This window comes from Polypterus senegalus, chromosome 18, assembly GCF_016835505.1.
Source record: "Polypterus senegalus isolate Bchr_013 chromosome 18, ASM1683550v1, whole genome shotgun sequence".
In the NCBI taxonomy this organism is placed as follows: domain Eukaryota; kingdom Metazoa; phylum Chordata; class Cladistia; order Polypteriformes; family Polypteridae; genus Polypterus; species Polypterus senegalus.
The window spans coordinates 10,696,967-10,711,241 of NC_053171.1; positions in this window are offsets into that span (position 1 = coordinate 10,696,967).

Sequence of the window (14,275 nt, forward strand, 5' to 3'; positions counted from 1 at the left end):
CATTTAGAAAGCAGTAACAGATGAACTCGCACAGCACGCGTGGTAAGAGACAGAGAGAATCATTTTAGGGTGAGCGTGCGGCCAGATAAATCAACATGTCTGAAAGGGAATCTCAGGTATCTTAAAACATCGTTTAACATTTCTGATCTGAAACTTACTTTGAAATGTCTCCAGATAAGTACGTCTATATTTGAACATATCTACAATATGTTTTCGGGCATCTTTAATTCATTTCAAGATCTACAGTGCTAGTTGCATTGTATTGTTCCTCAGGGATCCATTTTGGGTCCTATCTTATTCTCTATATACCTTCACCCTACTGGAGCAATTTTTAGGAAATTTAACATTTCTTTTCACTGCTATGCTGATGATACTCAGGTTTATATTCCCATCTGCAACTCTGCAATAAATCAACTGCACAACCGTCCTTTTGAACAAAGATCCTGGATGGCTAATAATTTTCTCGATCTGAATCAAAATAAAATGGAGGTGCTTATAGTGGGTCCATCAGCTAAAGTCCACATTGGTCTTGGACTTCTCGACTCTTTCTCTGTCAAGTCCGCAATCTTGGTGTTATCTTTGACAGTAACCTCTCTTTTGAGAAACAGATTAAGTAGTTGAGATTTGCTTTTTCCATGCAGCTTCGTCTATTAGGTAAGATCAGGCCTTTTTATCTTCTCAAAGTCAAAGTGAAAGTCAAAGTGAACTTTATTGTCATCTCAGCCATATACAAGTATACAGATAGATGAAATTGCGAAGCTCAGGGTCCACAGTGTAACAACATGAAGTGCAAATAATAAATTTAAAATAGAATTAAAATTTAAAATGAAAACACAAACAAGACAGGACATTGTGCAAAGACAAGACAAAGAAGTAGCAGCAATATTGATGTGTAAGATATGTAATAAATAAATAATAGATCTAGATAATACAGAAATGATCAGCGTATGATAATAGCTGTTTAAGACGTGTAAACAATGACACAGAAGAAGGATATCAAGAGAGTCCAAATCCTTAAAGGTCAGTAGGAGATCTTCAGTTCTTCTCTCCATGAACACTCGTCTTTACCGGTCAGCGGCTCTCATGTGTAAAAGTTCTGTTTTTAGTGTTGGTTGAGGCCGTGTGGAAGGTCCCAGGGAGCAGCCTGGTGTTAAGGAGTCTGACAGCTTGGGGGGGAAAAACTCTCCTCAGCCTGGCAGATTTGGCTTTGATGCTGCAGTATCTTCTCTTGGATGGCAGAAGTGTGAAAAGTCCATGTGAGGGGTGTAAGGGGTCCTGCACAATGCTACATACAGGCCTTGCGGACACTGCGTTGGTAAAATATGTCCTGTAGTGAAGGGAGAGGCACCCCAATAATGTTCTCTGCTGTCTTCATTATCCTTTGCAGGCGCTTGCGGTCAGATATGTTGCAGTTGCCATATCAGACAGTGATGCAGCTGGTCAGGACACTCTCAATGATGCCTCTGTAGAACATGGGGAGGATGGAAGGGGGAAGACGTGCTCGCTGCAGCCGCCTCAGGAGGTGTAGTCTCTGGTGGGCTTTCTTGAGTAGTGATGAGGTGTTGTGTGTCCACGTAAGATCCTCAGTTAAGTGCACACCGAGGAACTTGGTACTCCTAACAGTCTCCACATCTAAACCGTTGATGCTGAGCGGGATGTGGGCAGGACATGATTTTCTGAAGTCCACGATTACCTCTTTTGTCTTGTCGACATTGAGAGATAGATTGTTGTCTTCACACCATGCGGACAGCCGTTTCACCTCTAGGGATCTTGAGAAAGCTACTCCTGCTTTTATCTTTTCTCGCCTGGATTACTGCAACTCGCTGTATTCTGGGATTAGCAATTCGCTGATACGCAGGTCACCGTTGGTCCAGAATGCTGCCGCTCGCTTCCTGGTTGGGGCAAGAAAGTCTGATTCTGTTTCTCCGATATCAGCTTCTTTACGCTGGCTGCCTGTCAGTTTTCAAATTGATTTTAAAATCTTGTTGCTAGTTTTTAAATCTTGACATGCGCTCGCTCCTGCCTATTTATCTGAATTGTGTGCTTTACACCAGCCATCCAGAGTGCTTAGATCTTCTGGTCAGTTGTCTCTTGTTGTCCCTCGTACTGAGTGTCACACTAAGGGGGACAGCTGTGGCACCTCGTCTGTGGATCTCTTTACCTCGTCACATAAAGGAGTCGTCTACAACTGAACTGTCCAAAACGAGATTAAAGACTCATTTCTATTCACTTGCCTTCCGGGACCTTCAGTAATACTGATGGGTTCCTTATTGTGATTCTTATTGTGAATCTTACTTCAATGTATTGTTTATTTTATTTATGTTATTCATGTTAATGTTTTTCTTTTATTCTATGATTGTAAAGCACTTTGGCCACAGCCTTCCTATGTTGATTTAAATGTGCTATATAAATAAATTTGACATTGTAAGGAATCTCAAATTGATCACGTATACATCCATCCAACCATTTTCTAACGGTCTACGGTCGCCATTCTCATCCCTGCCAACTTCGCCGTCACTTCTTCATATCTTAAATCATTCTTCAGGTAGATTGAAGACTTCAGTGGCAGCTTAAGTGAAAAATTAAGGAAAATGTACTAAGTAATTGCAACACAAACACTGACTTAATCAGTGATAACGCGAAAAGATGCCAAAGGAAGAAGAGAAGAAGCGGGCCACTAGGGTGGAGAAAAGAAGAGCTGATCGGGAATCTGCAATCACATCAACCTCTTGGCAAACGAATGCTAAACGTAGAGAGAAAGAGGAGGAAAACTATAAGTCAAGTGTATTCACTGCACCTTATCGTGTAGTGCGGCCATTACTGGTATTAAATAATTTCCATTCCAATTAAACATACAGCATTTCTTATATTTCAGATTATTTTGAAATGGCATGAAGTTGTATTGAAAATATTAAATTTACTGGAAGTGCCATTCTGCGCTATTGAATTTCATTTCAGATACCTGAAAATGCTTATGGAGTTATTCTGAGATAATGCAGTATGTATCTCCAGTGAGCCTATTGGGTCTTTATTTTTGCTTTTGTCAATTTTAATCGTCACCTTGTTGCCATTTCATCGATTGATTTTCGTCACATTTACCAGGGATTTGTTTCTCATGAATGTGACTGTCGGCAACAACTTGTGAAGCACTTCATGGCCTTTGGTATCCTCATGCCACCATTATTAACCATGGCAGCACACTCATAATTCTAGCGTTATGTTTACTAATACCTTTGAATTTGTGAGATTTACAATAGGAAATGCTAATAGATAAGTTTGACTTTTGGCTTCATTTTTTTTGGACTGCAAATGTTAGATTTTTGGTTTGAACTTTGTCACAAGAAGTCGTAATTTAGTTTATCCTTAATATTTGCCTCAAACCTGATAGACAAATACCAAGACACCAGGTAAAAGCACCAAAAGGATTTTTTATTCCTTCTCTTCTAATAGTGATGCCTTGAAGCACTTTCGCCACCATATAAAAACACTAGTAAACACACAATAAATCTTCTCCTCTTCTGCCAGCAGCTCTGTCACATTCCCTCCCAACTCTGGCTCCTCTGCTGGTTCTCCAACAGTCCTTTATGTAGTCCTTGACCCAGAAGTGCTTCTCCTCTTCTGTTCACCTGACTTGTCAGCACTTCCGGGTCAGATGGAGGATCACATTTTTCTTCAGCCCAGAAGTACTTCTGCCCCCATGACTTGGGAGTACTTCTGGACTATATTGAAAACCGAAATCCCCTTGTCTTTTGACAGCTCCTCCTTGTGGCACCCACGGCACCCAGCAGGGCTGTGTATCTGAACTCCATGTCCTATCGTGCCCTGTGGGAATGTGACGATGTGGGTTCTGGCTCCACACTCCCTTTGATGTTTGGAAGCACTTGAACCCAACACCTGTCGATAACGTAACCGAGTGAGCTAGTCAGTGAAGGCAAATAAACACTTGAGCAAGGGGTGGTGCAAAAAGTGAATAGTGCTTTTATTTAAAACAGTCAACAAAACAGGTGTTCAAATAAATAGTGCAGTTCTCAAAGTTTTTTAAATAAATAAATAATCCATTAAAAGAACATGGAGGTAAAACCAATAAATAGAAAAAAACAATCCTTTAAAACGAGAGGTAAAATCTTTTAATGGAAGCGGTCTTAAAAACAACAAACAAGCTCGGTGCTTCTTTTCTGTTAGCGTCTCACCTGCTTATCCCGTTTGGGCTTAGCAGCAGGCAAGACGCTCTCTGCAGCTGCCCTCCTCTACACACTCGAGACTGGAGACCTCCTGATCCCTGGCTTCGGTTTGGCTCTCATCCCAGTCCCCGAGATTTGATTACCCCAATGGCCAGGACGCACACATTGGGGACTCCACCACCAAATCTCCCGACTTCCGCTGCCTTTCCGCGGCCTTCTGCGGCTCATCGCTTTCACCATGTCACTCCCGCTACATGGTCGCTCAGCGGGAGCAACATCCACTCAAATACCCGGGTGACGGCCTTACACCCAGCTTCCTCACAGCTGCCCTCGAGCGCTCGATCGCGCGCTCAACACACGCACGCACCGCCTGCTTCCTCGCTCCCTGTAACCTCCGTCCTCTTTTTCTCTCTCTCTTTTCTCCTCCTTCCATTTTTCCACCCTCACAACCGACTCGCGCTTCTTTTTAAATGACGAGGGCCACAGCAGCTGCACCAGTAGCCATGGGACAATCACGAATGTGGGCAGTTCCTCACCTGTGCACTCGGTGAGAAACGCCCACACCCTACGGATCGCCCCACGGCTCGCTATGGCCCAACGTCCCCTCGCTAAGCCGCGATCATTTATTTAAAACGAATGGCTTTTGTACAATGAGCTGTGGACCCCCTACACCACAGGGAATCTGGGGTACCACTGCACTCCATGGAAGTTGCCATCTAGCATCTGGGGGGGAAGCAGTGTCGGCAAGCCGCTGCCTTCCCCATCCTTCTATTCCAGGGGCATCCCAGCCAAGTTGAGCTGCCGGCTGTCCATCACAATATAAATATATATAGTCACACATGCATGTCAGGGGATCTCCTCACAGACTTGGGCAAGGTACGTGTTAGCCCGCCACAGTAGGAGGGGGCACTGTCGTTGATTTTCTCTCCTCCTCCTCTCCCCGAAGCTCAGGAACTCGCTGTCATACGAGAAGCCAGCCAGCTGGAGACAAGTCGGCAGTCGACCCTGAGAGATTACCGAGGGATATATTGTTTAAGATTGAAGGTTATGCCGAAGTAGCATTAACTCTTTCATGGCGGATGTCGACTTTTGTCAACAGGAAGGGTTGACGACGGTAATCAACTGCAAACGGTGTCAAAACCCGCTGTCATGTTTTAGCCGGAGTCTCTTTGCTAGAAGGAAAGTTAGCTTCACTGGTTTGACCGAGATTCCCTACGGTCACGTGAGTAGCGAGGCGCAAACAGCGGCAAAAATGACATCGACATCTGGCGAGAGATCGAGCGAATGCGTACAGCAAAATACTCCATGGACGACGTTCTGCATGTCATCACTGAATTGGACTCTGACTTGCCGGACTCCGTGATCGAAAATGAATCTGAGGTAGCAGCATCAGCTGATCGGTCTCCAGCTGATCATGGCGCTGAACAGGTTTGTGTAGCTGACGCGCCTACGGCAACATCCGCCTGGGAAGACCGCCACTTACAATGACGCGAAGTACAAACCAGGTTGTGATGCACTGCGACTGCAACTGCCGTCCCAGGGCAACCAGCCTGCTGCACATTCCTGGCGAACTGGCAGCCGTGGCACACAGCAACAGGTGGCTTATGTAGATTTCTGTGTGAAACCATTGCTTTGTGTTTTTGGAAAGAATATTCAGCCCTCAAAGAGTTAATACCACAAGAGCATCGATTTACTTTGTTTATTGATTTTATTGATTTTGGACATTTTTGTTTGCTTTCTGCTGTTCCTAAATGGGACGACCCCGTATATACAGTGGGAGAAGTCATTATTTGATCCCCTGCTGAATTTGTTCGTTTGCTCACTTACAAAGAAATTAACAGTCTCTAATTTTTATGGTACTGTCATTTTAATGAAGAAAGGCAGAATATCAACCAAAAATTCAGAAAAAACACAAAAGTTATAAATTGATTTGCATGTCATTGAGTGAAATAAAGATTTGATCCCCTACAGCCCAACCAGAAATCTGGCTCTCACAGATTGGCCGTGTGCCCATGTGGCACAGAGATTACAATCAATCAATCACAGACACTCCTGATCTTAACTTGTTAATGTTTATAAAGCGCACCCGTCCACAGAATCAATGTCTTCCATTCCAACCTCTCCACCACTATGAGCTGTCAAAGGACGTCAGGGACAAGACCCGCACAAGGCTTGGTGTTCTTTGGGTCATACTCCGCATTTCTCTTCCTCCAAACATGGCAGGACAAGTTGAGTAAATGTCTTCAAATGGGACATTCTTTCAGGATATTTTGAAATGCATTTCAGGTAAATGAAAGTAACCAGAATTTTTTGAAGACTGGCTTAGATATCTGAAACTGATTTAAGTTATCTTTAAAGCGGTGTTTTGCCCAGAAATCTGTAATTAGTTTAAGATATCTTAAAGTGCCTTTTCAGACATCTCTGAATGTAATTTGGCTTGCCTTATCAGTTTTCATTCTAATGAAGCCTAACGTCAGGTTTGGATCCCTGCCATGTTCTGTTATAAACATCATCACAGTGGTGATTAAAATGCTGAGTACATTAGTGAGACATGGGGAAAAAAATTGTTTGGCTGACTGAACGGAAACCCGTCTGGAGACTTTAAAATGGAGAGTCCCTTTGTACATGACACCCAGTAGGCATACTGGCATGCAGCTTCGCTGTGTTATAAACCACCATGGCAAGAAGCTGATCAGAGCGTAAACATTCTTATAGTGAGCCGGGAATTAACCTCACCTTCTTGTTTTTGCAGATATGGGAGGAAAAGTGGAGTACCTGGAAAAAAGCCACACAGACACGAGGAGAACATGCAAGCTTCACTCAGGTAATGTCTGGGCATGGAATTTGAACCCAGTCTCTGAAAAGTTTGATGTAGCAAGAGTGCTAACCACATTAACTTATTTGACTCAATCATTTTTTTTCCACTAAAGGGTAATCGTAGCTGGTGCCACAGACGCTGTCGTTTCTTCATAGCTCAGGACGTACAGGACATTTGGTTGCTGGCTGATTTTCTTATTTTTGTGACACTTACACGTTCTCTATACGGGTTTGATCCATCAAGCCAAATGCAAGCCTAGTGGCTTCTCTAGCCTTAAAGTGACTGTTTGCAGTAAGTGCTCCCTCTCTTATGTGCTGGCACCATCTACAGTTAGGGTCTTTGCCTTGCACCCGTGCCTAAGCTCTGACTTTCCTTCAACCCCAAATTTGATAAGACAGTGTGGGAATAGAAGGATACTGAACCTCACGTCTGTCCGAGACACGTCTGTGCCATTGTGAAGTTCTGCTGCCTTACTGCGACAGTGAAAACAACACAAAGTATGCGCCATTCCCTCTGGCTTCTAATGAACATAAACTTTAAGCCAAAAGGTTTATCTGAGGACTGTGCCAGTCGTGTAGGTCACACCCTTGGCTTAATTACCGAACGGTATCAATTAGAGAAAGGTGGAGCTCACACAGTGGGAAAAACAAATAAAATAAAGGTAGTTTGATTTACATTGATCCATTTATCCCTTAGTTTCACCGCAGCCATCTGCCCGTTTATTATACAGACCTGCTTTTTCAAAACTAACTCATGGCATGTAAGTGAAGTGGACAACACTGCTGCTTCATGGATCTACAGTCCTGGCTTGAAATCCCCCATCTAGATATCGTCAGTGGGGTGTTTGCACATTCTTCCTGTGTCTGGGTGGGTTTTTCTTCCACATCCAATAAAGTGTGCAGATTTGTTAAGCTAAACTGGCCCCAGTATGTGGGTGTGTTCATGATTAGGCCATGCAGTGGACTGGTGTCATGTTCTTTGCCATGTTGACAATACTGTGGGACAATTCCAGCCCCTTTGGACCAGCCTTGACTTACGTGGGTTTGTTAGTGTTTGACTGACAATTTCAAAATGTATGCTGTTAAGTCCCATTACACGACTTCTAGGTGGAGGGGATGTCAAACTTGGCGACTGCATTGCTGATCTTCTTTCTTGAGGACGTCACTTTGCATAATTACACATTAAATGACTCCATGACCACCTTCCAGCATCGTTTTACATTTCCAAAACATTGTGAGTTTGCCCTTTGTTCTGACGGGTAGCGTATAACATGCTTCCTGACCACACTAGTTCTGCATGAATGCTTTCCAGATGTGGAGATTTCAGCCACAGTCTCAGCTCTAAAATGTTTCTATCCTGCCATGGTACATAAAATATTTAAGGTATGCGATCGCCGAGGTTGTCATTATAGTATTCTCTACCAGAACAATCAAAAAATATGGCTGATGGCCCAACAAAATGTCAAAATCCATCCATCCCGCTACCTCCTAATTACAGAGTCATGGGGGGTCTGCTGGAGCCAATCCCAGCCAACACAAGGCGCAAGGCAGGAACAAACCCCGGGCAGGGCGCCAACCCACCGTAGGGCACGCACGCACTAGGGACAATTTAGAATCACCAGTGCACCTAACCTGCATGTCTTTGGACTGTGGGAGGAAACCCACGCAGACACGGGGAGAACATGCAAACTGCACGTAGGGAGGACCCGGAAAGCGAACCCTGGTCTCCTTAATGCGAGGCAGCAGCGCTACCCACTGCGCCACCGCGCCACCCAAATGTCGAAATGTGAATGAAAATTTATTTAAATACTAAATGACGGCGGCACGGTGGCGCAGTGGTAGTGCTGCTGCCTCGCAGTTAAGAGACCCGGGTTTGCTTCCCAGGTCCTCCCTACGTGGAGTTTGCATGTTCTCCCCGTGTCTGCGTGGGTTTCCTCCCACAGTCCAAAGACATGCAGGTGAGGTGGATTGGCGATTCTAAATTGTCCCTAGTGTGCGCTTGGTGTGTGTGCCCTGTGGTGGGTTGGCACCCTGCCCAGGATTGGTTCCTGCTCTGTGCCCTGTGTTGGCTGGGATTGGCTCCAGCAGACCCCCGTGACCCTGTGTTCGGATTCAGCAGGTTGGAAAATGGATGGATACTAAATGACAGTCAGATGCATGAAAAATTGATACAAGGAGACTGAAATGCCTTTCTTCTTGTGTTAATGGAAAGAGTCTCACCAGAAGTGAAGAACCATCTGTTTTACAAACTGTGAAACACTGAATTTCCTTGCAAATGTAAGTTTTTACAAATTACTTCACTCCTCACTAATTGTAATAAATATAGTATTGTCATCAAGTGGGGGATTGACATAGCCCCGAGATGCAAATATTTGAGACCGGAGACGAGTTGCACTGTTTAATCATAAAAAAAAAAATGAAAACAAAAATGCAGCTCAAGGGTGTGATCAAAAGAGCACTATTAAGTACAAAGTAAACAGCCATTTCTCGGCGGGCGTCTTGTTTGGAGGGTAGAGCTCCGTCCTTTGGTCAGTTCAGTCCGGCAATAGACTTCCGTTCTCCAGGGAGCCCGGTTTTTATAGAGCTCTGACCAGGAGGGACACCGTCATTTGGTCTCACGGGGCTGTGGAGAGTAGGGAGACAACACGCTTAGAAACGGCGCCCCCTCTCGTCCCGGGGATGTATGACATCCCTGTGATGAGTAAGGAAGGTGCTTCTGTGACATGCATGCATGACGATATATACAAGCATTTTACATGGTATTGCAGTCTTCTGGAAGAAATCCTGTCGTGTAAGGAGCCCCTTCTGCTCTTCTGAGCCACTGACCACCAAAAGGTCTGTACACATCGCAGGGTGGGATTGAAATATTGCTCTGCTTCATATCCAGTTTACACCATAAAAACAAACCCCAGACAGTTAGGCCAACCTGCTTCATTGACAGCAGTAAGGATAATTCTACTCACACGTGGTGTTTGTCATATGCTGTTCCTTCTGTATAAATCCTTTCTTAAAGAAATACTGCATCTGAAAAATATGCTTCTTTATATTTGTTACTTACCCTGTGTTGTTTGTGATTATTAGGGTATACCTGAGTTGTACTTGTTTTATTTATTTCTCCTGGTTGTGGGGGTTCTGTTATATGTAGAATTAGTTTCTGTCCTCCTCATTTTTATGTGAACAGTAGCTAAGTATTGTGGTTTTGTGTTGCATTCTTTCACTGGAAATCGCTATCTTGAGACGCCGCTGCTTGAACGTCACATAAAGTTGCTAGGGAGTTTAACCCAGAAGTCATACATTACTACATCATTAGTACTATCAACTTGCAAAATTTGACAAAGCGTTTTTTTTTTTTGTTGGACTGGCTGGCGACTTTTTCCCTGAAAAATCACTGTTTCAGTGCCCCATAATGCTTTGCATGGCCAGCGTGACATCACAGATTGGAAGCCGCCAGTATTGAATGGGGATGTCACTACCTGATCTGCTCTACCTGCCTGATTTGCGATGCATACATGCAGAACTTTTACGCATGAATACTGTAAGCGCACTCCACCTGTCACTTCACACCTTCGCCTGATGTGCTTTGCATACGCGTGAATAATTTATGGCGTATACACACATGTGTGATGCCACTAACCGATAAGTACTTCAGGTGAATTTGCACTCTGAATGAGTTACAAAAAAAAAAAACGTTCATGGGCAGCACGGTGGCGCAGTGGGTAGCGCTGCTGCCTCACAGTTAGGAGACCTGGCTTCACTTCCCGGGTCCTCCCTGCGTGGAGTTTGCATGTTCTCCCCGTGTCTGCGTAGGTTTCCTCCGGGCGCTCTGGTTTCTTCCCACAGTCCAAAGACATGCAGGTTAGGTGCATTGGCGATTCTAAATTGTCCCTAGTGTGCGCCTGGTGTGCGGGTGTGTGTGTGTGCACCCTGCGGTGGGCTGGCACCCTGCCCGGGGTTTGTTTCCTGCCTTGCGCCCTGTGTTGGCTGGGATTGGCTCCAGCAGACCCCCGTGACCCTGTAGTTAGGATATGGCGGGTTGGATAATGGATGGATGAATGAAATAAAAGTTCACCTCATATTATACTTTACTGCACAGCCCGATCTTAACTGCTCATGCAGATGCACAAATCTCAGTATTTTCAATTGAGGGGTGTTTTTGCTGACCATAATGCAAATATTATGAAAATACTTTGTTGCTCTGCATAGATGCATTGTATATTGTGTCTTCACTGCCACATTAAACATGTTATGCTCCTTACTATGTAGAGCAGATTGGGTAGTGACCTCTGAGCCTATGTAGGTGATAGTCATAGTGATACAGTAGGAGCTTAGGAAACTTGTAGTGAGATAAAAGATGTGGAGCTACATTTTATCACGGGGAGGCTGGGTGGTGTAGTGGGCGGCACTGCCACCTCACAGCTCTTGTGACATTTGTGGTCACAATCTTCAGTTCAGCATAGTTGGCAGCCCCTTTATGAGCCCTCAGGGACACTCAAGAGACCAGAGCACCATTTTAACCTTCTCAAAACGAGTTCATTTTCTGCTTCACTTTTGCCTTCAATGTATTTTTCCAAAATTGGCAAACCTTTCTGCGTTTTCACCAAACAGGAGGTGACGGTGAATCCAGTGGGGTCCTCTTATCACTAATCATTAGAATGACACTTTAAAGGCTGGTGATGTGGATCCAACCCCAGCCAACTGGGAGGGAAAAAGCATAACAAACCTCTGTGAGTTACTGTGCTTTTGTTGGTTAGGATTGTCTAGTTAAAGGTCTTTGCTCCATATTTTACCACTTTGAATTTTGCTTTTCTTTTTTTGCGTTTAGATGAAAGACAGACTGGATTCTCTGGTTTTCTGACATTGTCTTTGGCCTGACTTACATTTCATCGCCTGGTTGGTACATTATAAATTGTCTGCACAACAGTAAAGATGGCTGAGAACATTTTTTAATCTCATCTTTTCATAGAGTTTAGAGATCACAAAGTTTATGATACAATGACTTGAATATTGAACAACAGCAAATAATATTACAAAATCCAAAAAATGCATAATCCAGTTATCAGTATCAGAAGTGCATTTATTGGCCAAATATACGTGCATACAAGAAATATGACTTTTTTTGTGGTATATCTCTTGTGATAGATGGCCGGCCGTTCATCCCTGCCAATACCCCCACGCCACCAGGTGGAGCCCTCCCTGCGGCATGGAGGTGTCCCGAATGCCAGCAGGGAATTATGGACGTTGGAGTTTTCCTTTACAGCCCTGCTGGATACCATGGGGGCCGATAGAAGGCGCTGCAGGGAGGAACAGTGACTATTTTCCTTACGCCCTGGAAGTACGTCCAAGTCACATGGACAAGGGGAATTGATGTGCTTCTGGGGTGAAGAAAAGGACTTTTTATCTGACCCGGAAGTGATAAAGAATCACATGGACTGCAGATTGGAACACTTCCGGGTCAGGGAATATAAAAGGATTGTGGGAGCTCCCAGACGGCGAGCTGAGCTGGGTGGAAGGGTGGCAACGTGTCTGGGAGTGGTGGATTGTGATTATTGTTTAATGTAGTGTATTGATTAGTGATTTATAAGTATAGTGGGGTGGAGAGTGCTTTGTGCATGTTACTGGAAAATAAAGTCAAATATTTGGACTTTTACGTCTTGGACAAGGGTTCAAGGGAGCGATACTGCCCCCTATCTGTCACACTCTGCATCCAACATACTGTGACCAGTAGGTGTCATTGCAGCACCCCAAATCACAAACACAACCACACTACACAAGTTACAAGGTGAAATAAAACAGATTTATTCACCAAAGTACCAAGGTTCTTATACACTGGGTCTTCACAAACATTCTCTTCTCCTCTCTCTTCCTCTCTCTTATCCCTCCACTCCTCCCAGGCGAGTGTTGTCCAGCTCCTCTCCCAACTCTGACTTGCCTGGATGAGGTCAAGCGGCTTCCTTTATCTTAAACCTGGTGATAGGGCATAGCCCGATAGAAGCACGTCCAGATCGAGCGGAAGTCCCCGAAAGTGTGGATCACAGACCCTTAAAGCACCCTCTGATGGCACCTCTGGAACCCAACAAAGCTGCCCCAAGGGAATACAATTCCCAGCATGCCTTGTGGGTGTCCTTTCTGGTAGTGCCACCCGGGGATGCTGCCACCTAAATTATCAGGGGAGCATGTAGCACTGGCCAGTTGTCTCCCCTGGTTCTTCTATCTGTCTGACCTTCAAGGAAATACTGAAATATATACACATTAACTTTATATAAGAATACTGCAAGATATTAGGGGTTGACAATACAGAGCACGGACAGCTGATTTTATTTGTGAGCTTGATGGCCTGTAGAAAGACACTGTTCTGATATCTGCATGTTTTGGCGCAATCTAATCTATAATGCCTGGCAGATGTTGTGGCCTGGACATGAGGGGTCAGGGATGATTTTCCATGCCCACTTCATGACTCTGGAATAGTTCAGGTCCTGTAAGGTGAGGTGATCGGTGATGGTGATCCTTTCAGCAGACCTGACTATAGGTTGTAACTTGTTCCTTGTCTTGTTGAGCTGCTGATCCAAACCACACTGTGATGGTTGAGCTAAGAACAGACTCGGTGGTTACTGTGTAGAACTGAATCAGCAATTCCTGTGGTAGATTAAACTCCCTCAACTATCCCAGGAAGATCATTCAGTGATTGTGCCTTTTATTGTTCTCGTCGAGTTTATGTTGGTCTTCTCTGTCAATTCCTGGGTGATTTATAAAGCCGAGAAACGTAACGGTTTCCCCAACTGACACCTTTTTTTGTCAAGTATGGAGGGGGAGGTAAATGTCCACTGTTATCTCCACGATTTCGATGGTGTTTAGCTCCAGATTGTTCTCAGCACACAAAAGGGTCAGCTGCTCAACCATCCATCCATCCATTTTCTAACCCGCTGAATCCAAACACAGGGTCACGGGGGTCTGCTGGAGCCAATCCCAGGAAGGGTGCCAACCCACTGCAGGACACACACAAACACACCCACACACCAAGCACACACTAGGGCCAATTTAGAATCACCAATCCACCTAACCTGCCCTTCTGTATTCAGATTTGTCACCATTCCTGAGTCTAATAATGGTCGTGTCATCTGCATATTTGAGGAGCTTGACAGAGGGGTCCTTAGAGGTGCAGTCATTAGTATAGAGGGTGAAAAGCTGTCGGGAGAGCACACGTCTCTGAGGGGAACCAGTGCTGATTGTACGGGAGCTACAGGTGAGTTTCCCCAGTCTCGCCTGCTGTTTCCTCTTTG